Source organism: Lactuca saligna, chromosome 5 (assembly GCF_052625555.1).
Source record: "Lactuca saligna cultivar CGN05327 chromosome 5, ASM5262555v1, whole genome shotgun sequence".
Classification (NCBI taxonomy): domain Eukaryota; kingdom Viridiplantae; phylum Streptophyta; class Magnoliopsida; order Asterales; family Asteraceae; genus Lactuca; species Lactuca saligna.
Genome location: NC_136421.1, coordinates 157,721,093 through 157,747,234, shown reverse-complemented (window position 1 = coordinate 157,747,234; position 26,142 = coordinate 157,721,093). Strand labels below are relative to the sequence as shown.

The 26,142-nt window shown below is 35.6% G+C and overlaps 1 long non-coding RNA gene across 1 annotated transcript; it reads left to right on the top strand.

Moving 5' to 3' along the window:
- Positions 1 to 20,751: 20,751 nt before the first annotated feature.
- LOC145045809 (uncharacterized) lies at positions 20,752 to 22,568 on the top strand. The gene is made up of 2 exons (XR_013681888.1): positions 20,752 to 21,552; positions 22,307 to 22,568. It is a non-coding gene; the product is annotated as an uncharacterized LOC145045809 (long non-coding RNA).
- Positions 22,569 to 26,142: the final 3,574 nt, after the last annotated feature.

The following is a 26,142-nucleotide window of genomic DNA, read 5'->3' as shown; positions in this document are numbered from 1 at the left end:
CATATTTTCTTATGTAAAACAGTTTAGTTATCTTTCATTACCAGTTCAATTATGCATTATATGTTACCCCAGGAAAATCCCATATTTTCCTAAATGCAAGACCGATTGAATATCACAGAGTATAGTTTAATACACAAAACTATATATTGAAAATCATGGGATTACTATCCCGAATTAGTTATAAAATACTTTAATATTCTTGAACTGTAGATGAAAAGTAGTTTGAAAACTTTGGGACTAACATCCCGTACTACATATAAGATAGTTTGATATACATGAAATATATAGATTGAAAACCATTGGACTACCATCCCGGACTAGACATAGATTCAAAACCATGGGATTATCATCCCGTACAAGATATAGTTTCAAAACCATGGGACTACCATCCCGTACAAGATGTAGGTTGAAATCATGGGACTATTATCCCGTACTAGATATAAGATCAATAGACTGAAAACCATGGGACTATCATCCCGTACTAGATATGGAAACTATAGATAGAAAGTAGATATGGAATCGAAACAAAGTTAAAACCAAACCCAAAGCGATACCATGAATAAACTTATATTAATACGTATTGTGAGTCAACAAAGAGACCTCCTTGACGTTTTTCAGACGTCGAAACTCTACCCAAGAATTTGTCACCCCAGGCGTGCCCGCCTAAATGTAGCTAGCAGCTAAGGTGTCGGATTGTCAATCCCGAATAGATCTATTCACAAATTCCTCGCTCTCCCTCGAGGAGACTCTGGTTACACTTCCGGGGAGGATTTACTGATAACCCAAAAGGGTAATGACGAAACTCACAAGCTAGTACTAAATTATTCACAGGGTTCTCATACGATATTAAACATACAAAAGATTACGAAACATAATACATACAATGAAACTATCTGGAAATACATTCAAACGAAACGGAGATAAACTGAATCAGACATAGTTTATCTAATAACTTTATATATATATATATATATATATATATATATCAGTACATGATTAAACAAGAACTAAAGAACCCCAAATTATTCCCATAATAATTTGATTAGTTATGTTATTTCCTTAACTGAAATTCATTTAGTTGTGGTTGATAAATCATCCCTTATGCTCAGCATAATACATAAGAGGTAAAGATATTTATAATTTGCCAGATATTTATTGATATTCATCAATGTTATGTTTTGAAAACATTTGTAATTTGCTTGTATTCCCCCCCCCCCCCCCCCTGAAAACATTGAAAAACCACTTAAAAAGGGTAGGGGTATGAACTCACCAATCGTGGAATGTGTCGGTTTGGATGCTAAAAGCCGTTTCTGGGTTTGCAAACGCACGAGGTTCCTATGAATTATGAAAAGATACAAATTTGTATCTAATTAGGACTTAGATTATTTATTTGTTAGGGACAAACACTTCTAGTTGCGGAAACACCTCATTACAAGTGTTTGGAAGGACCCAAGTGGCGTTTGAAGTCACATAAGGCTTAGATATGGAGTTTACTCTTCAAGAGTAAACTCATATAGGAGTTTTCGGCCCCTTAACACCTCATCCACATGAGTTCACAGCCGTGAACTCATGGATGGTGATTTTGGGTGCAAAATGGCTTCATAACACTCGGGAATAAATGCTAGACTTGGATTTTTGGCTTTGGAATGGATTAAAACTCACATAGGGACCATTTATTGCAGTTTACGGTAGTAAACATGGAGTTTAAGGCCATAAACTCCCCCTCACTCTAATTCCTTGTTGATTTGGGTCCTTAGTCAATCACATGTGATTCCAATTGATTTTTCCAAGCCTTGTATGGATTTTTGGGTGACTTTTGGCATGTTTTTATGAGTTTACGGCCCATGACTCCTCCCATGGCCGTGAACTCCTTAGGGAGGGTGTTTTAATATGTTTTAGGCTTCTAAATTGTTTGTGGACACTTCTAGAATTTATCCTAAGGCTTAAGGTGTGTTTAAATGGCTTTTAAACACTTGGTTTTGAGTTTACTCTCCATGAATGAGGATTTTATGGCCCAAGCTTGTTCTTGGGTAGTAAACTCATGTTTACTCCTCAAAAATCATGTTTAAGGTGTTCTAAGTCTGAATTGGTAAGCCATATAGTCATATCTAAGTCCCAAAGTTGGTTTGGAAGAGTTTAAAGGCTCAAAAACCCATTTTATATGTGTTCACGGACGAAAGGTGTTCCAGGGATGTAAACACATGATTATGGTCCTAATCCATGATTTGAATTCGAATTTGAAGGTCTAAGATGCTATACTATGAGTTAAGGTGGTTACCTTGAAGATTTGGGGCTTGAATTTGATGTTTTTGGACCTAAATTTTGAGTTAGAGGAGAGAGGTTAGAGAGAGAGTAGTGAGAGAGAGGAAAGGATTCAAATGAAGTCTTTTGAGCTTTAAATAGGTCGTAAGTTCTGGACACGATGGAATTCTACCCATACCGACGTTAAACGGGGCTTTTGGTCGCACCCGATTAAGTTACCGTAATCCAGCGGGATAGAATTTGGAAATTTTCAATTCAGTGATTTTGGGGCATTTTAATCAGTTTCTAAGGGAATTGAACACTCATAAGAATAAAACAAACTCATAAGATTAAATAACTTAGCCCAAAGAAGGAAAATCAGAACGAATTGCTATCGACGGGTTCTTCGGACGAAATGGGTTTCCTTGAAACTGACGTGTCTCCTTGAAACTTCGTGTTGTCACAATATAAGTTCGTGTTGTCACAATATAAGTGACCATGAATTTGAATTTTGAACGGTTTTAGCATTAATGATACTGACGTGTCTCCTTGAAACTTTTACCAGTTTTCCGATAAAATAGCCATACCTTATAAAGTGATCGTCACTTTTCCTTGAAACCCAGATCAGAATACAAAATGTCACTTCATACAGCCTATTAACTTTCCCCAAGAGAATAAGAACCGTCAAAAACCTTCAGAATGGAGGTTAGGCTCTTTCACTTTTGGGTTAATAAGAGAAGTCATATGCCAGACTTTCAAAATCATCAGCCTGATTGGTAGTACTCGGAACCTCAAGGATTTCGTGAGTGTAAAGTGTGCCAAAGAAATAGATAGCAAGTAAAAACACTTTGGTTCTGTGATGTCGAAAAATATTTTGACATAAAGTCAGATAAATCCTGGGCAAATATTACTTCATTATTTATCAAGAGAGATGACTAACAGATTGTGTGGTTTCCCGTGAATTACAATCGAATACTTTTAAACAAGTATCGAAGGGCCTCTTTTTAACAAGCTTCTTGGGTGGTTTATGATTCGTTACATATCATCAATTAATATAATGTGAGTAATTGTAACCGAAATTACTTGTTTGACCGGTTTAGTTAGTGACAAGTAGACTTTGGAAAACTTTTTGAAGTGACAAAGATAATGAATCATACTCACACGGAAATCATATTCAAGAAAACAAAATATCAGCTGGATCATGTTGGGTAACAAATGTCGTGGGATTCGAACATTTGATCAAGACCACTCAAAAGGATAGAATATGATTTGGGGTATCGAAGGTTGGTACAGAAACAAATGTTTCGTTAACTCTGGAATAAATTTCCCCATCAATTCCTTAAGTTAGTTTGATATCACTTTTGTCACGGTCTCATGATGTTAGATCATAAAAACAGATTTTTTATATGTCTAGATCCTGATTGGTTTATACCAAAAATATCTTGGATATATGTCACTGTGTGTGAAATTGCAAGAACTTTAGGATGAAAAAGATTTAGTAAAAGATTCGAAAGTACTTCTGCTATGTATGGACCAAGCAGGAAACTCCTAACTCAAATGAGAAGAGTAAGGTAGCTCAAGGACTAATGTAAATGCAGTCTGATTGGGAAGAAATTTTCGTGATGAAAACTTCATTAAGGCTTCGAAAACACACATTGAGTCAAAGGAGGCTTGGGTCAACGTGTTGCAGCATACTTCTAGGGACATGTTAACATGAACTATTGAAGATCTTCGCTAAAAGCTTTATTAATAAAATGAAATACAAAAAAAAAAAAAAAAAAAAAAAAAAAAAAAAAAAAAAAAAAAAAAAACTTTTTGTATTATTGTTTAAGAAAAGAAAATCAAAAATTAAGAAAATATTTTTGGAGTTTTTGATCTTTTGAAAATTAAAGACAAAACAAAAGTAAAATATTTTTGTTCTTTTTTATTTTTTGAAAATTGAAAGACAAAACAAAAGTAAAATATTTTTGTTATTTTTTATTTTTGAAAAGAAATTACACATTAAAAAAAATTCAAAAATAAGATAAGTAAATGTACCACACTTGCGAAGAATTTTCATTTAGCCACTCAGCATGATATATAGAAAGGAAAGCATGTCAAAGCGTTGACTATGAATAGTAATTGTTAACTCCGACAGTTGTCCTCCATTTCAGCCTTATCACTCTTTCAAACCAGATCAACTAAACTTCCTTCGATTATTCCTAGACCTGCTAAAATTCTCACAAATGATTTTTCATCTAAAGGCTTTGTAAAAATATCAGCAAACTGATCAGTAGTTTAACTTCAATATTCCTATCTTCCACATGATTTTTAACAAAATGATAACGAAGTAAAATATGATTTGTTTTTGAATGTTGCATAGGATTGTGGCAAATACGTATGACACTTTGTGAATCGCAATATAATGGAATCTTCTTCATATTAATTGCATAATCACGCAGTTGACTTTGATCCAAATGATTTGAGAAGTGCAAGCTGCAGCAGCCACATATTCAGTTTCTTTCGTCGAAATCGAAACACAGGTCTGTTTCTTCGATTGCCAGCTTACAAGCTTCCCATCAAGTAACTGGCATCCTCCACTAGTGCTTTTGCAATCTAGATTGCAACCCCCCAATTCGGCATCTGAGAATGCTTGAATAAAGAATCATATTTTCGAAGGATACCATAATCCTAACGAAATGGTTCCTTTTAGATATCAAAAAATATTCTTGACTGAAGTGAGATGTGGTTCTCTTGGGTTTGATCGGTACCTGGCACAATTACACACAGAAAACATGATATCAGGTTGACTAGCCGTAAGGTAAAGTAACGAACCTATCATGCTTCGATACAAAGTGATGTCTACAACTGGTTTGTCTAATGAAGGACTTAGCTTCGTTCCAACTGCCATTGGTACTCTAAGCTTGGTATTATTCATCATGCCAAATTTCTCAAGAATATTGCGAGTATATTTCTCTTGATTAATGAAAATGCTTTCCCTACTTTGACGAATGTTTAAACCCAAGAAATTGTTGATTTTACCCATCATGCTCATTTTGAATTTACTTTTCATCAAGTTTTCAAATTCACTAGACAAGCCATGGTCAGTTGAGCCAAAAATGATATCATCAACATAAATTTGAACAAGTATTAGATGATTCCCAACTTTCTTTTGAAAAAGAGTGGGATCAACTGATCCTTATTTAAATTTCAAAAGTTTCAAATATTTTGTCAGAGTTGCGTACTAGGCTTATGGTGCTTGTTTTAATCCATAAATAGTTTTATCAAATATATAACAATGATCAGGAAATTTTTCATTAATAAAGCATGGAGGTTGTTCCACATACACAGCCTCTTCAAGTTCACCATTGAGAAATGCACATTTGACATCCATTTGATAAACATCAAAATCTTTATGTGCTGCATAGGCTAAAAATATTCGAATAGCCTCAAGTCTTACGACAAGGGCAAAGGTTTCTTTATAATCTAAACCTTTGTTTCGAACAATATTACCATATTTGTCTGTTTTATTTTTGAAAATCCATTTTAACTCAACAATCGAAACATCTTTTTGGTTTAGTAATTAATCTCCAAACCTTGTTTCTTTCGAATTCAGCCAATTCAGATTGCAATGCAACCACCTAATCTAAGTGTTCCATTGCAGCTCTAACTGACTTTGGTTCAATTTTCGAAATAAAAATATTAAGCATGCAAAAATCTTGATGAGCATTAAGTACCTCAGTTTTTACATGTATTTGAGCTCCAGTCAGCACTCCTTCATGTGGATCTCCTATCACTTGTTCTTTAGGATGGCTTTTAATCCATTTATCCATTGGAGGATATGTTGGATCAAAATCTAATGGTGCATCTTTGAACATTTCTTCAGTCTCAGATGCTGCCACAGAAATATTTATCATTTAAATCATGAAAAGTTTCATCTTGATTATTATTCGACATATTAAGCTCCCCCTTAACAATTTCATTTTCATGTTTATCCCCCTCAACATTATCATCCATTCTTCGATTCCCCCCCCCCCCATTCGAAAGAATGCTCCCCCTCCGTATGAGAAGTCGAATGCAAGTGCTCCCCTCCACTTGATCATGTGGCATACTTTCGCTATTTCTAGAAGAATGGAATGTCGAATTTTGATCTGAAGCATCCTGAGTAATTTTTGAATAATCAGAATGTGTTGTTGATTCAAATATTTGATAATCTTCAGCCGTGACTTCGGCATCACCAGTCCTATCTGGAACAACAAAAATTAAATCATAATCAAAGTCAAACGAATTAATACTATCAAATTCATCTTTTAATTCATTAAGAATTTGCTTTTGTTCAAAACACTTGTCAACTTGTTTGATATAGTAATTATCGAAAGTTAAGTTGAATGTTACTTAAATTTTTTGTGTTTGTCTATTTAGTAGTCGATATGCAACCGAATTATGAGAATAACCCAAAAAAATTCCTTCATCAGCTTTTTACTGAAACTTCAAAAGATTATCCTTGAGAGTCATGATAAAACACATGTAACCAAAAATATGAAAGAATTTGACATTAGGTTTTCGATTATTGATAATCTCATAAGGAGTAATGTTGAACCTACGATGAATGAACGATCTATTTTGTGTACAACACGCAGTTGAGACAGCTTCGGCCCAAAGATATTGAGGAAGATTCGCTTATATGAGCATCGTTCTTGCTGCTTCTCAAAGATATCGATTCTGCCATTCCACAACACCGTTTTGCTGAGGTGTGTAAGGTGAAGAAAAATTAAGTGAAATTCCATTTTCAGTTAAAAACGAATCAAGAACATTGTTCTTAAATTCATAGACGTTATCATGTTTAATCGTTCGAACCTTCTTCTTTAAACTCGTTTTGATTTTCTTGATAAAATCAATCATTACTTAAGAAACTTCAGATTTTAACGTGAGACAATAAACCCAAGTAAATCGAGAAAAATCATCAACAATAACCAAAATGTATTGTTTCTTTTTGAGAGTTTCAACACTCGATGGTCCACATAGGTCAATATGAAGAAGTTCTAACAATTCGACAATCTTCGAATCAGTGATAGCTGAATGAACTTGTCTATGTTGCTTCCCTTGTTCGCAAGCAACACACAGAGTATCATTATCAAACTTTAAAATAGGTAAACCTCTTACCAGATCTTGTACTACCAATTTGTTAAGATTTCGAAAATTCAAATGAGAAAGTCTTCGATGCCAAATACAGCTAACATCTGAGGAGGCTTTCGAGAGTAAGCACACTGAGGGTTTCCCAACAATGGGATTGATGTTGACAGTAAACATGTTTCCTTTTTGTTTTGATTTGAATAGGATTTCCTTCGTCTAAATGTTCAAAATCACACTACCTTCTTCATTAAACACCACTTGATTGCCAGTGCCCACAACAAGTTGTGAAACACTTATCAAGTTATGTTAAAGACCTTTGACATATGCAACTTAGTTGACCATGAAATTCCCATTAGTGACTTTCCCATAGCCTCGAACATGACATTTGTTGTTGTTTCCAAACTTCACAACCCCAGCATTCTCTAAAGACCTATAATCACGAAGATTCTCCTTTCTTCCAGTCATGTGACGAGAGAAACCACTATTGATATACCATTGTTCATCATATTTCTTATCACACAAAACCTACAACTTATGAAAGTATTTAGGTCCCCAAGTCTGTTTGGGTCCTTGGATAATAGTTTGAAAAATATTTTGAAATTGAGTTCCTTTAATCCAACTATGAACATTAGACTTGAGATTATCAACTAAGTCTACTTCATTAGTCAAAGGCATAGAAAAGTAAGTATTCTTTGATTTAGAATCGACATTGACTTTTTCCTTTTTCTGTGCAACTTGTTTCACAACAACCGATGCCTTTGGCAAAGCTTTCCACTGTTTAACAGAAATATTCGACTCTTGTGAAGATGAACTTGCTTTCGATGAGTCATTCAAATACTTTTGATATTCCTCCTCAATCACTTCTTGTGAGAATTTCGAAGACTGGATTTGCTTCCCTTTTCCTTCCAACCAGTATACTGATGATCTTTACATTTATTGTTCCTTTAACAAATGAAGTTTTGATAGGTTGTTTCGAGGGTGGATTTGGAAATGAAATGGAGCAGGCTTGAAAGATTCGAACTTCTGTCCTTGTACTTGTAACTTCTCAAAGTGTCTTGTTGGTTTTCGTGTTGACACATGTGGAGTATAACGATTTTGAAAATGATTTTGATAACCAACTTTATTTCTTTGTAAAACAGATTGTGGTTTCATGGATTGTTTTAGATGAGAGACTTGATAACAATTTGTTTGGGCATTCGAAGGAAAAACATTTTGTTGAAAATTATTTGAAGAAAACCTTTGATTTGATTGATTTTTATGATTAACCTTGGTTTTCAAAAAATTCTCATGAAAAGATGTTTGAGCTTTAGAATTTAAGGTGGATTTTTTAGGAGACAGATTCTTTATTGTTGAAACATGCTCCTTGTTAACAAAAGACTCTTTTCGTGATTTTTAAGGAAGCGAATGCTTTGATGTGGATTTTTTATTTGTCTTATTTATTTGTTTCCTTGCAAAAGATGTCCGAACAGATTTAGACATTCGCTATTCAGAAGATTTGTTATGTAAAACACTTGATTTCTTTCGAGACCAAATGTTATTCCAAAACACTATTTTTGAAATGTTGTTTTGTTTTGAAACTTTGTCAACTTGATCTTTAAAATATTGTGAATTGATTTTGACATTTTGAGAAACAACTTCATATTTCTTAGAAACATCTTTTTCTTTTTGAGATTTTTCAACCCAAACTTGTTTTGATTTGTCATGCTTTTCAGTCACTTTGATACTTGTTGAGTTTTCAGACTAGTTTCGACTTGGTTTTTGTCGTTAAAAAGTGTAATAATTTTTCTTAAGATTATTTTCAATTGTACTTTTATTCGAAAAGAACCCTTCATTTGACATGTGCTTGTTATCTTCTTCAACCAACTTGTTAAATTCAGGTTTGATGTTATCACCATTCCCAGATGTAACAAACACCTGATTCGGAAAGATGACTTCATCTGTGCATTTAAAATTTGGATACACAATCGTATTTGTTTCGAGATAATGAGCACCTTTTCCTTTCATCACTTTATCGAATTTGTCTATTTCACCATATACTTAATCTTCAACTATTCGAGGTATCACTTTTTCTTTCGAAACTTTAGGAATCTTTGTTTCTGTTGAAACTTTATCATCATTATCATTGTCTATTTGACTATCTTCGACAGTCACATGGTCATGATCACAAGTTTTCGAACTTGAAGGTTGATCAAAGTCAATTTTAACCTCAGAATCTTTACATTTTTCTTTACCTTTAACCTTTGAAGTGATATTAATGATAGACAACTGAGAATAATCAATTTCTTCCTCTTCCTCAATTTCACTGATTTCGCTGATAGTATCAGAATTATCTTCGAGATTAGCAAAATTAGATTAAGAGTCTGATTTCGAATTCTTAGTTCTTTTCAAAATCTTGATATGTTCATTTTTGGTCAAAGTTTCATTCACAATATTAACTAACTCATTTGCATCCAAATATTTGTCTATTTTCACAATTCCATAAGCAAACCTATTATCAGGAACTCTATCAAATTCAGCTATACTCTTTTCACAATCATAGGATATGATATTAATCTTTTCTCTTTCAAAAGATAAAAAAGGCAACAACTTCCTATGTTGTTCTTTGCTTATATTAGAAGAGTGATGTAAGGCAGTTTATTTAGCATATAATCCTTATGCTGAATTACAATAGATGTTTATTTGAGATAGAAACATTTTAACATCACTATTTAAAGTGTCCATATCACACATCAGATTGGTTATTTGCATTTCTAGATAATCTAATTTTATTTTCTTCGAATCCAAATGCTTCTGAATCTTTAGTAATTGAGTACTAGATTTCTTAGCCTCATTGCTAGTAGAAATAACCAAATTATCAAAATAAGCAATAGTATCATCAAAAGCAATTAGTTCAGAATCATAAGCAGCCAAAGGAATATTGAAAGATTGAAGAATAGAACGTACCTGCATTGTCATAAGTGATTTGTCTCCACTCTTGGTCATGAAACAACAACCATTCACCTCTTCTTCATCATCTTCCGCAAACTTTGCATACATTGCCCCATGCATAGGATTACGCATTTCCTCGTCATCGTAGCATGAAGACCAAATTTGATACGTTCCTTCATCTTCACTTTCTCCTCTCGCCACCAGAGACATACCCTTCAATTTTTCTCTTACTTCCTCTAGACGTTCGACATAATATGCTTCATCTTTAACCTTGTTTTTCTTTTCCTCATTCTTCCAAAGCATACAATTACTTGCCATGTGATTAGCACCATGAAAGTAGTGACAGTCGATTCCAGAGTCTCCTTTGAGTTTATTTTCAACTTTCATCTCTTTAAATTTCATATTAATCTTCTCACTCTTCTTTTTCTCCTCTCCTCAGGCTATTGTCATGAAGTTTCCTTTTCCATCACTTGGTTTCGGCTTTGGATTAAAATGTTTCTTGAAAAACTTCTTTACTCTATTTTTAGAGTAAAATGAAAATGCTTCATCATCAAAAATTACCAAAACCCCTTCGTCATCAGAATCTTCCTTCTCAACTAACTCATTCTCAGTAACTTTTGAGACCAATGCAAGTGGTCCTCCAAAATTCAGTTTTGATTCCTCAGCAATTTCATTTACTCCTCCTTCATGAGTTTTCAGTAAATTGTACAACTCATTTAGAGTTGAAGTGTTGAAAGGTTGTTGAGTTTTCACCATCAGGCTTACATTCCTCCATTCCTTTCATAATCCTATGATGAAAATAAGATTGAACTCCATGGTTAATCTTGTAATTCCATAGTGGTTGCACTATTAAATGAGTTAATTCAAACGATCATAGTAACCTTCAATGGATTCACCATCCTTCTGTTTAAACTCTTTCAACTCAATCAAATAGTGTTTCACAAAATTAATCTTCATCTTTTCACTCCCTTCAAAATTTTCTTTAAGATTTGACCAGATTTCTTTAGTAGATTTAGAACTCCTGACATAGTTGTAAACAACAAGAGGCAATGCACCATGCAACTCCCTTATGCACCGTTTCTCATTCTTCTTCAATCTTTCTGTTCGGTCAAAAACACTTTGAGATGAAGCAGATGAACCAATATTTTGAACATTCATTGGAGGAAGAATGTTTCCATCAATACAAACCCAAAGCTCTTCATCCAGTCCATTCAAGTAATATTACATGCGATCAACCCATTGATCATAATACTCTGGGATGAGCATAGGAATCTTCGTTGAAGATCCTAGCAGATGACAAAAAGATGTCATGGTGTTTATGTTGAAGTTTTCCATGAATGTATGGATGAGATTTTCAGAAAAACTTCAGTAATTTTGAAAACAAATACATGAATTGATCAGAAATTTCAAGAAAAACACTCGATTAAACAAATTAGTTGATGAATCAAATCACAACTATAGATCAAAGATGATTTTCAATAACAAAAAGTGCGGAAACTTTTGAATCCAAAATGTGATTCAAAATATTTTTGATACAAAATGAAAATCAGATCACAGTATTATGATTCCTGCTCTGATACCAATTGAAGAAGCAATTTAATCGAGTAATGAAATAAAATCAGAGTTGTAAAGAATTATGAACACCAAGAGTAAATATAATCTTGTTTCAGCTCAATGATGCTTTCGAGTACAGAGAGTGTTTAGATATAACATAATGTAAAAAGTTCTATCTATCTCAAAGTATCAACCCCTATTTATAGGGAAAATAGAAAGCATACAAAAAAATACAATAGACTAGTACAACACATATTCAAAACTTAACTGCCTTTGTAAATAGATAACTAACATTTGAAACTACTCAAATACTTTCGACACATTACAACATACTTCAACATCTACACTCTCGTGATCTGTGATGCGATGAACTCGCGTAGCCCCTCATCAGCTGGCTCAGAACCTGATCTCGACCCTGATCACGATCCTCCTGCTCTGTGACACGTAATCACCGCCATTCTGAAACAATATACTTAATTGTCAGGGTCATACATAATCTCGAGAGGTCTCACACAATCTACAAGTTCATCGGTTCCATCTCGACCCTCCTTGATTCGAGTACGGATCTCTGCTTTCAATAGTACGGGCCTATACTACCTTCCACATCTATCTGTACTTTCCTCAAGGATTGCTTTGACTTCACCAAGTCCCTTTTACTGCTATAGCTCACTGCTCTAATCTTATACTAGGCTTACCCTAGGGTAACTCCTCCAGCCACTCTCTTCGATCAGCTGCATAAGATGTCCCTATCATCTCTCCCTAACTAGCTCGCGAATACCATTACATATTGCTAAGACTAGATAATTCTTCGAGTGAGAGATCTCTCCCTACAACGGTTAGACTCAGACGAGAGCTAAGAAATAGGTATAAACCTAACCCTCTGGAATTATTTAGTCCTCGTAATATGTAACTTAGAATATTTGTTTACTAGTAAATTAGAGATAACTAGAACTCCTAATAGCACAAAGCAAGCAGCATTCGAGCATTGAGTAACCCAAACCAAGCATATCCTATCTAGGCCATCAGATCACTAACTACTCAGTATTATCATGCAACTCAATAAGCACATACAACAGACATACCAAGCATCTTCCTAGACCCTTAGCCCTATTCTAGCATGCAGTTCTCATACACATTCATTAGGCATAAAAGACATCCTTCCTAGATCCTTAGCCCTAATCTAGGATACAGTTCTCATAATCATATCATATCATAACATAAGATGTGTGGGTATCTTGGGGAAAACTTACTTGATCTTGACCGGCTGCATGCATCAAACACCTCATTCTTTCTCAAAACTCTTTGCTTTAACTTTTAGAAAAACATATTTTCTTATAAAACTCTTTTAAATCCTTGATTTGAGTCCAGACACTCCCAGAGGCGTGTCCGAATCCCTCAAACCAAGGCTCTGATACCAACTTGTAACATCCTAAATTTCAAGACCAACAATTTTATTTTGATATAACGATTTAGGAAAACATTTATAAGAAAACATCGTCGAGTCAAATCATTTCATAAAATCATAACATCATGTCTAAAAACCATATCATAAAAACAGTAATAATGTCAGAGTACAATCCCAAGAATCTCATATGCGGAAATCATGTGTATGTGTGATGCACAACAACTGTGCCGGCTCCATCCCCTTCGATGAAGAGGTACCTGAAAACAAAATTGAAAACTGTAAGCACAAAGCTTAGTGAGTTCCCCCCATCATAACACATACAATACATAACATATACTACATAACATGACTGGGTACTAACTACCCCTTCGGTCCTATCGACCGATACTTTTCCTAGCATATCCATGTGCTGGCTTCCCCTTCGGTCCTTCGACCAGTACTTTGCTTAGCATATTAGGGTGCTGGCCTACCCCTTCGGTCCTTTCGACCGGTAACCTTGCCTAACATATACGGGTGTTGGCTTATCCCTTCGTTCCTTTCGACCGGTATTAGGGACTATTTCACCCCTACTCTACCACATAGCATCCTAGTGCATAATATACAAGTCACGTACTGTCTACCTTATCTGGGTACTAGCATACCCCTTTGGCCATATCGAACAGTACTAGGGTTTATTCCTACCCCTTCTATCAAATCCCACATAACATCATAGCATACTAGCACATAAACATAACAAATAACGATATACCAGATAATTATCACAAAGACAATTACCTATACTATAACTCTTACTAGTGGGTCGGCCTTGGTGCCTTCGACCCACTTCTAATGGAAGGTAACTCACCTCAATGTCGCGAAGTGTCTGAACTGTCCTCGATGTCGGGATCAACTCCTCTCAACTGCTATACATAACAACCTTCCTTAGTTATTGTTTCATACACTTAACCCTTTCAAGGGTCAACTCATGTCAAAGTCAAGATCAAGGTCAATACCCTGGTCAAAGTCAACTTCTGGTCAAAGTCAACATCTAGTTGACTCAACTAGCTTAGTTGGTCCACCAACTCATTGATTTCCATAACCCTCAAAGTGTTAGGACTTAGATCCTACTTGTCAAGTCTTACAAGAACTCGTCGAGTTCTTCTTCATATCGAATTAGGACCTTTTGCTCATGACTCGCTGAGCTCATCCTTGACCTTGTTGAGTTCTTCTTCATACAAGTTAAAGTGTTTAGTCCTTAACTCACTGAGTTCTTCCTTGAACTCATCGAGTTCACCTTCATATAGTGGGGACATTTCCTTGAACTCGCCGAGTTCATCCTTGAACTCGTCAAGTTCTTCAATCTTCAATTCCAGATCTACATCCATTTTATTGAGTCCTCTTCTAGACTCAACTAGATCAATTTGAAATAGAAAAGGATGGGGAACCATAACCCAACTCGCTGAGTCCCATGAACGAATCCTCCAGTCCCCCAAAGTCCATGTCCATACAATTGATTTTAGTTTGGCTCAATGCATCTAGAACATAGATCTGGCCTCTTAGGGTCCATATTACACGTAAAGGCACGAACTTTATGTCCAAGCATGGGTATTCAAGCTTAAAACACCCAAAAAGGAAATGTACAAAGTGTATGGGGATCTCATGGCCATAAAGTTGGCACCTTCATGCCATGGGAACCTTCAATGGTTCAAGATCTGAAGTTATACCCCCTTTGAACCACAAATTCCCAAAAATGGTTCTATTAAAGCTTGGAAAAGGTGAAAACTAGCCCTAACTAGAGATCTAAGAGATAAATGGTCAAGGTTGAAGATTTTTACCTTGAATAAGCTGGAAATGTGCCAAAACCTATGGATCTACTTGCTCTCTCTTGATCTCCCAAGCCTCCTCTTTCTCTCAAACTTCAAATACACACAAAAAGGCACCCCAGGCTCAAAAACACTCAACAAATAATTAGGGTTTCATGAATATGGTCTAAGGGTGTTGGAGGCTGTAATGGGGACCCTATAAGTTGTTTAAATAGGGTATAAACCCTTAAAATTAGGGTTTCATCCAAACAGGTCTACTCATCGATTCGGGGCTTCTGACTCGGTGAGTAGACTCTTCCACCCGCATCTAAAATTCTCATCTACTCGACGAGTTTGACCTCCAACTCGTCGAGTCGTACTGTAAAAGTGCAAAAACTTATAATAAAAATATGTACCGGGAACCGGGTGTTACAACTCTCCCCCACTTATTTCAGGCTTCATCCTCGAAGTCTGCTGCTGCATCTGGAAAAAGATCGAGGTAGTCGTCTCTCATCTCGTCCTCTGGCTCCCAAGTCCATTCTGAGCCCTTGCGGTGATGCCATTGCAACTTTACCAGCTCCACCCTCTTGTTCCTCAGGTCCTTCGACTTCCTATCGAGGATATCTACTAGTCGCTCATTGTAGTTCAGGCTGTCATCCACCTGAATATCCTCTAGAGGTACCACCGTTGAGTCGTCTACTAGACACTTCCGTAACTGGGAGATGTGAAAGGTGATATGAATCTGGCTAACTTTGGCTAGTAGATCCAGCCTATACGCCATCTTTCCCACCTGGGTTGTAACCCTGAAAGGCCCAATGTACCTAGGGCCGAGCTTTCCCCGCCTCTTGAATCGGATGACACATTTCCAAGGTAACACCTTAAGGAGGACCATATCCCCGACCTGGAATTCCAGGTCCAAATGGCGCTTGTCGGCATAACTCTTCTGCCGACTCTGAGCAGTTTGAATCCTGCTCTGAACTTGTTGGATCCATTCCTTCGTCTTGAGTACCACTTCAGTACTCCCTCTGACCCTCTGTCCAACCTCACCCCAGCATATCAGGGTCCTTCACTTCCTCCCGTATAACATCTTGAATAAAAGGATGGTCAATACTCACGTGAGAGGTTTTATTGTAGGAAAACTCTACCAAAGGAAGTAGGTATCCCAGCTACCACCAAAGTCTAAAACGCATGCCCGCAGCATATCCTCCAAGGTCTGGATGGTCCGCTCGCTTTGACCATCCATCTGCAGGTGAAAAGCAGTACTAAAGTGCTACTACCTCTTGAATGTAGATGTCGACCAGCTTCACGGCCGAGATACTCTACTGGATCGGTATGAAGTGGGAAATCTTCGTCAATCGATCCACGATGACCCAAATCGAATCCACTCCCCGTACAGTCCGGGAAGCTTTGTGATGAAATCCAAAGTAATATCTTCCCATTTCCACATAGGGATATCCAATGGTTGCGTCTTGTCGTGAGGCCTCTAATGCTCTGCATTGACCTTCCTATAGATCAAGCATCTCTCGACGTACCAGGCTACATCCCACTTCATGCAGGGTCATCAATAGTCAGGACGAAGGTCTCTTTACATCTTCGTTGCCTTGGGATGGATATAAAACCTATATTTGTGCATCTCATCCATCAAAACTTGTCATACTCATCCCCAGTACGGAACCCAGACTGTAACATTCGGCCTGCCAGGTATATTATTTATTTATTTTTTTTAGATTTATTGAGCAACTCCACGAGTTGGTGCCTCAACTCGTCAAGTAGAGACTGATTGACCATGTGGGTCTAAAAAACTGAATCGGCGAGTCACGCAGCTAACTCACCAAGTAGGCGTTGTGATATGAAACCCTAAATCCCCGGGTTCGGAGCCTATTTAAGGAAACTTATGTCTTCATTTCTGCCTCACCAGCTGCCTAACTCCCCTGTGTGAAACCCTAATCGGCCTTTGATCTAAGAGAGAGTGTTTAAGCTAATATTAAGTGTTCTAGTGGATCTCTTGGAAGGAAAGGAGTGAAATACAATCAAGGAACGAGGAGAAGTTGTGGGATCTAGCATTTCTTACACTTGGAGCTTCTATGGAAGGTAAAAAGCTTACACCTTTCTCATCTTATTAACTAGATCTCTTGAGTATGGAGGTTAGGGCTTTTACCACCTTTTGTTGGGAGAATGAGTGCATGGAGTCTATTAGGAGGTCTGGACTTCATATCTGGACCTTGTGAGGTCCAGAGAGTCCAAATGTTCCTACTTTATTTAGCCATAGATGATTTAATGTCCTTAAACACACTTGTTAGAGTTGTATTGGCATTTGGAGCAAAATATTCATTGCATGAATGTAAAGATCGAAGCTTTACATGACATTCGAGCCTTAGAGTAGTAGATTTGCCTTAAAACGTCTGAATGAGAAACTAACTTAAGGAACTCGTCGAGTCAATGAGCTCATTCGATGATTCGGCTAGGGTTTTCCACGATAATTCTAGACATGGGTAACTCGGCGAGTTGACGAGACAACTCGACGGGTTAAATTGGGTTTTTGTGATGTCCAGGAGGAATAAAGGGGATTCGGTGAGTCACATAGATGCACTCGGCGAGTCAGGTCAACATGGATAGTTGACTCGAGCGTTGACTTTAGGGTTTGGTCAAGGCTGGGAGAATGGGAGCCATTGAGAGGTAAAATGGTCTTTTACCCATTCCAAGAGTTTAAGAGAGACTATAACCTAGTTTATTTCGAGTCGTGATTTAAGTGTTCATTAGAGATTATTATCTATTGTCTTAGGCGGAGGCTAGTACGAGATTCATGTACGAGGTTATTACTTGCTAGCTTACGAGGTGAGTCTTATCACTATACTTTACCTAGAGTGGTAATCTTTATGAGATCGGAGGGTCTTATGTGTTTACTTAAGTTATATGATATTATGAATTTTGTCTGTGTGATATATATGCTATATTTTTTGTTTACTGAGATAGGACCGGAGGGTCCAAACTGAGTTATGGGACCGGAGGGTTTCCACCGAGACAGGACCAGAGGGTCCAAACCAAGCTGTAAGACCGGAGGGTCCTCACCGAGACACATGACCGGAGGGTCTACACCGAGACACATGAAACCGGAGGGTCCATGCCGAGTTATAGCCATAAGAGGCTTCTTATTTGTGTATGTGGTATTTTCTGGAACTCACTAAGCTTCATGCTTACCGTGTTGTGTGATATGTGCTTCAGGTACTTCTCAGGACTGCAGGAAGGTGTTGGCGTGATTGTAAACACTTGTTCGAGATTATGTTGAGGATTCTGGGATTTGACTTTTGTTTGTGGATTTATGTTGACATTTGAGACACTTATGGTTATTGCGAAATATAATATATGAGTTTTATGTGTTTTAAAAATGAAAATTTTGGTTTGAAAATTTACGGTGTTACACAGACCCTCCCGTGCATGGTCAGTAGCTACTGACTATCATAATCAAATGAGGCCACCAGCCTATGATCCGTTTGCACTTCTGGTGCACCTCCTTCATGCCCTCAATATGCGCCTCTCGGATCTACTCCAACAATGGATTCACCACCATCATCCTCAAGCAAATGTCTTTAATCGAGGCCGCCTTGCGACTAAGTGCATCGGCCACAACGTTGGCCTTCCTCGGGTGGTAGAGGATCTCACAATCGTAACCCTTCACCATATCTAGCCACCAACACTGCCTCATGTTAAGATTCGGCTTATCCATGAGGTACCTCAAACTCTTGCGGTCCGTGTAAATGGTACATCAGACCCCACAGAGGTAGTGTCGCCAAATCTTGAAGGAGAAGACAATCGCCCCCAACTCCAGATCATGCGTCGTATAGTTTGCCTCGTGAGGCTTCAGCTTCCTCGAGGCGTAGGTGATAACATGCCCCATGCGCATCAATATTGCACCTAAACCTGAAATGGACGCATCATAGTACACTACAAAATCCTCCACGCCCTCTAACATGGCTAGGATTGGGGCCTCGCATAGCCTCTGTCTCAATGTATCAAATACTGCATGCTGCTTATGCCCCCAACGAAAGTCCACGGCTCTCTTCGTCAGTTGGGTCAAGGGTACATCTATCTTGTAGAATTCTTGAATGAATCTTCGGTAATAGCCTGCTAATCCCAAGAAACTCTAAATCTCAGATGGAGACTTCGGAACCCCTCATCTCATCATGGCCTCTACTTTGGCCGGGTCGACCAGAATACCGTTCTGGTTAACAAGGTGCCCAAGAAATTGCACCTCACGCAACCAGAACTCACACTTGGAGAACTTGGCGTAGAAGCTCACCCTCCTCAGGGTATCCAAAACCTCTCGTAAGTGCTCCTCATGCTTCTCCTGCATCTTGGAGTAAACCAAGATATCATTAATGAAAAATATCACAGACCGATGCAGCATCGGTCTACATACGCGGTTCATGAGGTCTATGAACGCAGCAGGAGAATTGGAGAGCCCGAAAGGCATCGCCATAAACTCGTAGTGTCCATAGCGAGTCCGGAAAACAGTCTTCTGTATATCCTTGTCTCTGACCCTCATCTGATGGTAGCCTAAACATAAATCTATCTTGGAAAACCAAGATGCCCCCTGTAGTTGGTCGAAAAGATCATCAATCCTCGGGAGTAGGTAATGATTCTTCACCGTTACCTTATTTAGCTCCAGGTAATCTATACAAATCCGATGTGACCTGTCCCTCTTCTTCACAAACAGGATCGGGGCTCCCCAGGGGTGAACTGCTCGTTGTATTTCGGCGACAACAACGGTGTCAATGCAGGTGGTGGTGGTCGGCAGCGGTAGGAGGTAAGAGAAAGAGAGAGAAAGAGAGAGAGAGAGAGAGAGAGAGATGAGAGAGAGATGAGAGAAAAGTTGTCTTGTGAGATAAGATTGATCAAATATGTGTGACGATTTAAGTTATTTGGTAAAAAGAGTAGTTCTTATGGTTCTTAATTTTTATGGTTCTCATTTGAACCTTTACCTATATATATATACATATATATATATATATATATATATATATATATATATATATGTATATATATATATATATATATATATATATATATATATATATATATATATATATATAGGTAGGTAGGTTCCGTTAAGATTCAATCTTAGCCATGTATTTCACATATATCACTCAAACCTCTGGAGTACCAACGCGGTAGGTCTGGTATAATTATAAATGATTATACATCGTCACCCATTCATTTCTCCTCCACCACCATCCCCACCACCATAACCGCCATCGCCACCACCTCTGACACCAGCCGACCCCACCACCGTTACTTATACCACCGCCACCTCTATCACCACCACCTCTTCTGCCAACAACTGTCATAATCATTTATGATTACTCAATCTGTAAACAGACATATATGTATAATCATTTATGATTAGACATATACATATAAACATGTATAATCCTAAATGATTATACCTCTCTGCCATATAATCATTTATGATTAGGCATACCCCGTTGTTGCCGGTACGCCCGAGCTTTAGAGCGGGAAATGAGAAATATGTGACTGAGGTTAAATATCAAGATCTCTATTTCTTTTTTAATCTCGAGTGAACCGTCCTATATATATATATATATATATATATATATATATATATATATATATATATATATATATATATATATATATATATATATATATATATATATATATATATATATATATATATATATATATAAACCCTTTCGTTGTGGTGTCGTGTTGATTAAATTCATAAGGTTCTAATGCCTTCACGTAATCCTCCTTTCCGACCGACGCAACTCCTCAAAATGTCGATTCCATATTCTCGCATTTTACAATTCCACATACCCATCAATTCTCCATCTCTCCAATCACATTTACCGGTTACTATCCAACAAAAATCCGAACAATCTTCTGCAACCAAGAATACATTGCCATACTCCTCACCGCAGATGCCTTCAATGAGGATAGTATTTACAGGAACACTAATTTGATATCACCTTTTATTGCTTTGTACAGTTAATCTATTCGTCGATTTCTTTGCCCCGTTTAGTTTTTCTGTTAGCAATGTTATGCTTGAAAATAGGAGTGGTCCTTAAGGGAAGGAAACAAATTACAGGGCGATGATTAAAGGTTGGGGTCGAGTATTACACTAACTTCGCTAATTTATGTGTTTTTGTTCATTTGGGTTGTTTTTCTGTTGAATTGATTCCATAAACAATAAAAATGGAAAAATATCAGATTTTTTATTACTTAACAGGAATGGAGAGATCTAGCGGTGTTGTTGGCAAGAATCGTGAAATTTTTTACCAGAAGCCTAAGGTGATGCCATATATTTTATTAGTTATCGAGTGATTTAAATGTTTGTCTTATGTTCTATCTTGATTGTTCTTGTTCATTGAAGTTGAAGCATACTCCCAATTTGTGATCTTGGATATATTGTTGCACTCCCACAGACACGAAAGAAAAATGGTGTTGGAGCTTCATACCTTAATAGTGTTGTTGGTTATCTTACCCATTAGTCCGATCACAATCAGAGTCCAAGTATGGATACATAATTAAATAAATCATTTCTGAATTAAAATATTGCTTCAACTATGCATTCAAAAGCAAAAAACCTTTTTTTATAGTTGAATTTGATGATATCATTTTAGTGCTGTAATTTTTCTTTCATTTTTACCCTTACCCTTTTTTTTCCCTAATTGTGATTAATATAAGGCATGCTCTCTTGCAATTTAATGTTTGCATAGATAGGTATTTAGTAAGCTTTGTATGCTTCTATTACACCTTTTAATAATTTTTGATCTAAATCTTAGTTGGTTTCTCAAGCAATTAAGTAAATCTTTAATTGAATGATCATGTAGGCAAAAGGATAAAAAAAAAATGTATAGCATTAGTTTTAGCAACGATAGATAACATAAAATCTAACAAATAACTACTTTTAGAGGTGATTTTTAACAAAATGACAAAAAAAATTGTCTCCTTGCAAAAATGGCCAACAATTTCTTAGTAAATTTTTATTCGTTAACCTTGAAATAAGGACTAGCATTGAAAAACGACTTATGGTTTGCATCTCTAAATTTCGTGTTTGGTCTAAAGTAGAAAATTCTTTTGATTTATGTCTTTATATTTCAACTCATGTGTTTTTTATTATAAAATTTGCAATGCACAAATGTTAGGCCAGATTAGTTACGGACGATCTAGAAGACAGTCTACAGGAAATGTACATGAGTGAATAATATGGGAAATTGTTTATGAAACCGGTCTTCCTCTTACAACAATTTGTTTATATTTACAGTTATGGAGCATGTTCAAGTTGGAGCATGTGGTATGGATTGATTTAGCACTTGATGCCTATTGCAAAATACATTGAAGTTCTAGCCATTTCATTTTGATAGTCTTGAAGTTATTGTTAACATGCTTGTATGAAATGTCTACTATGGTTAGAAAAGAGTAGATATTGATTGAAGCAGGTTCTTTTTGTTCTAAAAAGATTTTCAGAAGAAGCATCATGTTATTCTTGATTTTTCATTAATATATACATAACTATTAATTACAAAGCCATATTGCAAGGTGCAATTAGCAATGATGTATGCATTATTTGTTCAAGATCAATTGCAACTAAGACTGTTTCAATATTTCGCACATTTCTAAATGGGTTGAAAATTCCAATGAAGGAGAGAGATATTCTTTTAGACTGACTACAAGGTTTTTATATAATTTGACAACTTATTATATTTTGTGTGGAATTTACTAGTATGTTTTCTCTATAATTAAATCTAACAACTTTTAAATTACTTGTAAAAAATTTAGTTACAAATGTAATATCTTGTTGTACCTGAAGTCATTATCACACTCATATTCATTCAAGTGTTGGATAAATGTAAAATGTTTCATATAATATATTTTCCTCTTCCCATTTTATAGGTATAATTTTTGCAATGGACACCATTTAAATTTTTGTAATAAAATAAAATTAAAATATGATGTTATAATTTACATATACATGATAGTACATTGCTATTTCTTGAATTTTACCCATTTTTAAAATTAGGTCTGATATGTTTTTAACACTGTATAATTTGTTTGTTTATTCATATTGAAGTCTTCATCTTCATATCTCTTCACTAATTATAACAATGACCTTTGTATTTTTCTTATAGAAAAAGATCATAACCTATCATAGGGGTGAGCGCGGTGCGGTTCGGTGCGGTTATTAGCTAAAACCTCACCACTAACCGCAAATGCGGTTAATCCATTTTGAAAACCGCATAGTGCGGTTATTTTTGCGGTGCGGTTAGGCGGTTATTTTTGCGGTGCGGTTTTGTTTTTTCTGTGTTGCGGTTATTAACCGCATGGATTTGGTGCGGTTATTTTGTGTGGTTTTTAACCACAATTTAGAGCTCAAAGGGTTTTAAAAGTTCAAACATATTACTTGTAATAATAAAAAAACCATAAAGTATAAGACAATTAACTTAAATTACAAACAACTAATATCTTAAAAACGTCAAATCAATAGTAATTTACAAAAAATATCTTAAAATTGTCGAATTTCACCATTTTTCAAAGTTAAACTTAACAAAACACCAATATTTTGGTCTTCTAGTATTTTATCCATCTTTCATCCATGAAACTTATGTTATTTTTAGTATTTAATATATTAATAAATAATTAAAAAAATTGTATATAACATATGCGGTGCGGTGCGGTTTTTTTGCGGTTTTTGAAAACTAATAACCGCACCGCACCGCAAATTTGCGGTTTTTGAAAAACAGAAAACCTCATCATCGGTTTTAATTGCGGTTGCGGTTTATCGGTTGCGGTTTATGCGGTTTTTGCGGTTAAATTTAATTGCGGTGCGGTTTTTGCTCACCCCTAACCTATCATTTGGCAAAAGAAACTTGAAGGTCTTTGGCTAAATACATGATTTTGTGATGTACATTCGTTTGTGTATATTATAGCTTTTAGTTTTCATTTTTTTGCTATGTGATTCTACTTATTTTTGCTTATCAAGGTTTTGTATAATAAAATTTCATCAAATTTTAGCGTTGTATTATCAACTTTTTCCAATAAAAATTGTGCGGTCAAACATTTGATATAATTGATAAAGATTTCTTTTTTGGGCCCGTGTGTGTATATATATATATATATATATATATATATATATATATATATATATATATATATATATATATATATATATATATATATATATATATATATATATATATATATATATATATATATATATATATAGGGTTGAGTTCATGTGAGACAATGTTATTTTGTGAGATATGTGGACAAAATCTGGACCATTCATCTACCATGATCTATGGGTGGGATTAAATCAAATTAGAACAATATCACTACAAAAAACATGTCATTTAGTGGCACTCAAAAAGTGCCACAAAAAACCCAAAAAACGCCACTAAAGGCTTTTTAGTGAATGAGCGACACACATAATAAATGCCACTAGAAACGATCCCACTAAAACACTTTAGTGTCACTTTGTGGTTGTGCCGCTACAGACTTTTTGGGTTTTAGTGGCACTTTTTGTTATGCCACTACAACCCTTTTAGGTTTAGTGACACTATTTTATACCACTACATGTTTGCTAAAATAAAAACAATTTTCTTGTTTTTAGTAGCATATTAGTTTTCCACAAAAAATCCATTTTTAGAATTTAGCTGCAATTTTTTTCAATTGATTATAAAATAGTGAAAATACACTTAAAATAATAAATGAAGAACACAATATTATTACTTAAAACAAAAATGAACTTATTTCACAACAATATTCTCAATATCTAAAACAAATGACTTCGGAAATGTTTAGTAAGTCTAAATCTTATATGGATAGCACATAAAATCTGAAACTATTAAACTAAGTATTTGTTAGTGAAGAAACACATAAACTGATTGCATATGAGCTTTGCATAATCCTTCCTCCTGCTTGAACCAACTTACAAATAATTGTATATCATTGACACATGAAATGTCATTTAATGTTTGTACTATTTCTCATTGTCAAGAAGAGTGACCTATATAAGATAAGACAATTTAGATGAAATTTAAAAGTTATAAGAGCAATATAATATAAAGATATTACCTCTAGCTAAAAAAAATGAGTGGTCATTTATATTTTCCATCCTTGTCACAAATTAGAGTAAGGCTGAAATCCATAGTTGATTAAGATGAGGTGGCTTCAAGAATGCCTGTGAAAACTCTCCTTACATGGATACGAAGCTTATATACCTCATTAGAAAAGTTTATATTGCAATTGTAACATCTTCCAAATCTAGCATAATATAAGTATTTGAAAATAGATTAACATAAATAAATTAAAAAAAAAAAAAAAAAACAATATGAGGAACAACTTATGGCCGTCAATTTTAAAAGAAAGGGCACGGCTTTGGGGAAATATTACGTCACTAGAACAATTGGACTAGTTTGTATGGAGAATAATTAATTTACCAATGTCCTTTTCGTTTTAAGCACATCATACATTTCATATTTTAATTAGGGTAATTACATTGAATAATTTGGTTTCAATGAAGTAAAAAAACAACGAACATAAATCTATTACCAAAAAGCCTTTCCATGAGATTAAAGTGGAGTTCTATCATGTGGTACTTGAATAAGTTAACTTGTACATTTATTTAGAAGACATCATTATATATGTTTTTCCATGTATCTTCATGTACCATACTAAAATATAACATATTATTGCAAACCAAGATATTAATAAGAGAAAAGTTTAGCAATTGAAAAGCCTAATGTTCCATAGAAATTATAATCAGTGAATTAGTAAATGGATGGGACACTAAAGGGATGAGTTTAATTAAAAAAATCTTGTTGGCATTTTCATAAACACTTGATATGCAATGTTATCTATGTAGGTTTGTAAGACATTACTTCAAATTTGCATGACCTCCATTGAATCCTAGTATTGCATATCCTACCTATTGCTCTGGTTTATTCCAAAGAGATCGAAAACTTTTAAGACTTCAAACAAATAAAGCGAACAGACTGTAGAAAAATAAGAGCTTACATCTGAAGTAGAGGTTTTCCTGCGTTTGGTTTGATCAATGTAGCGCTAATTTGAGACATCTGCACAATCATTCATAAACTTCAT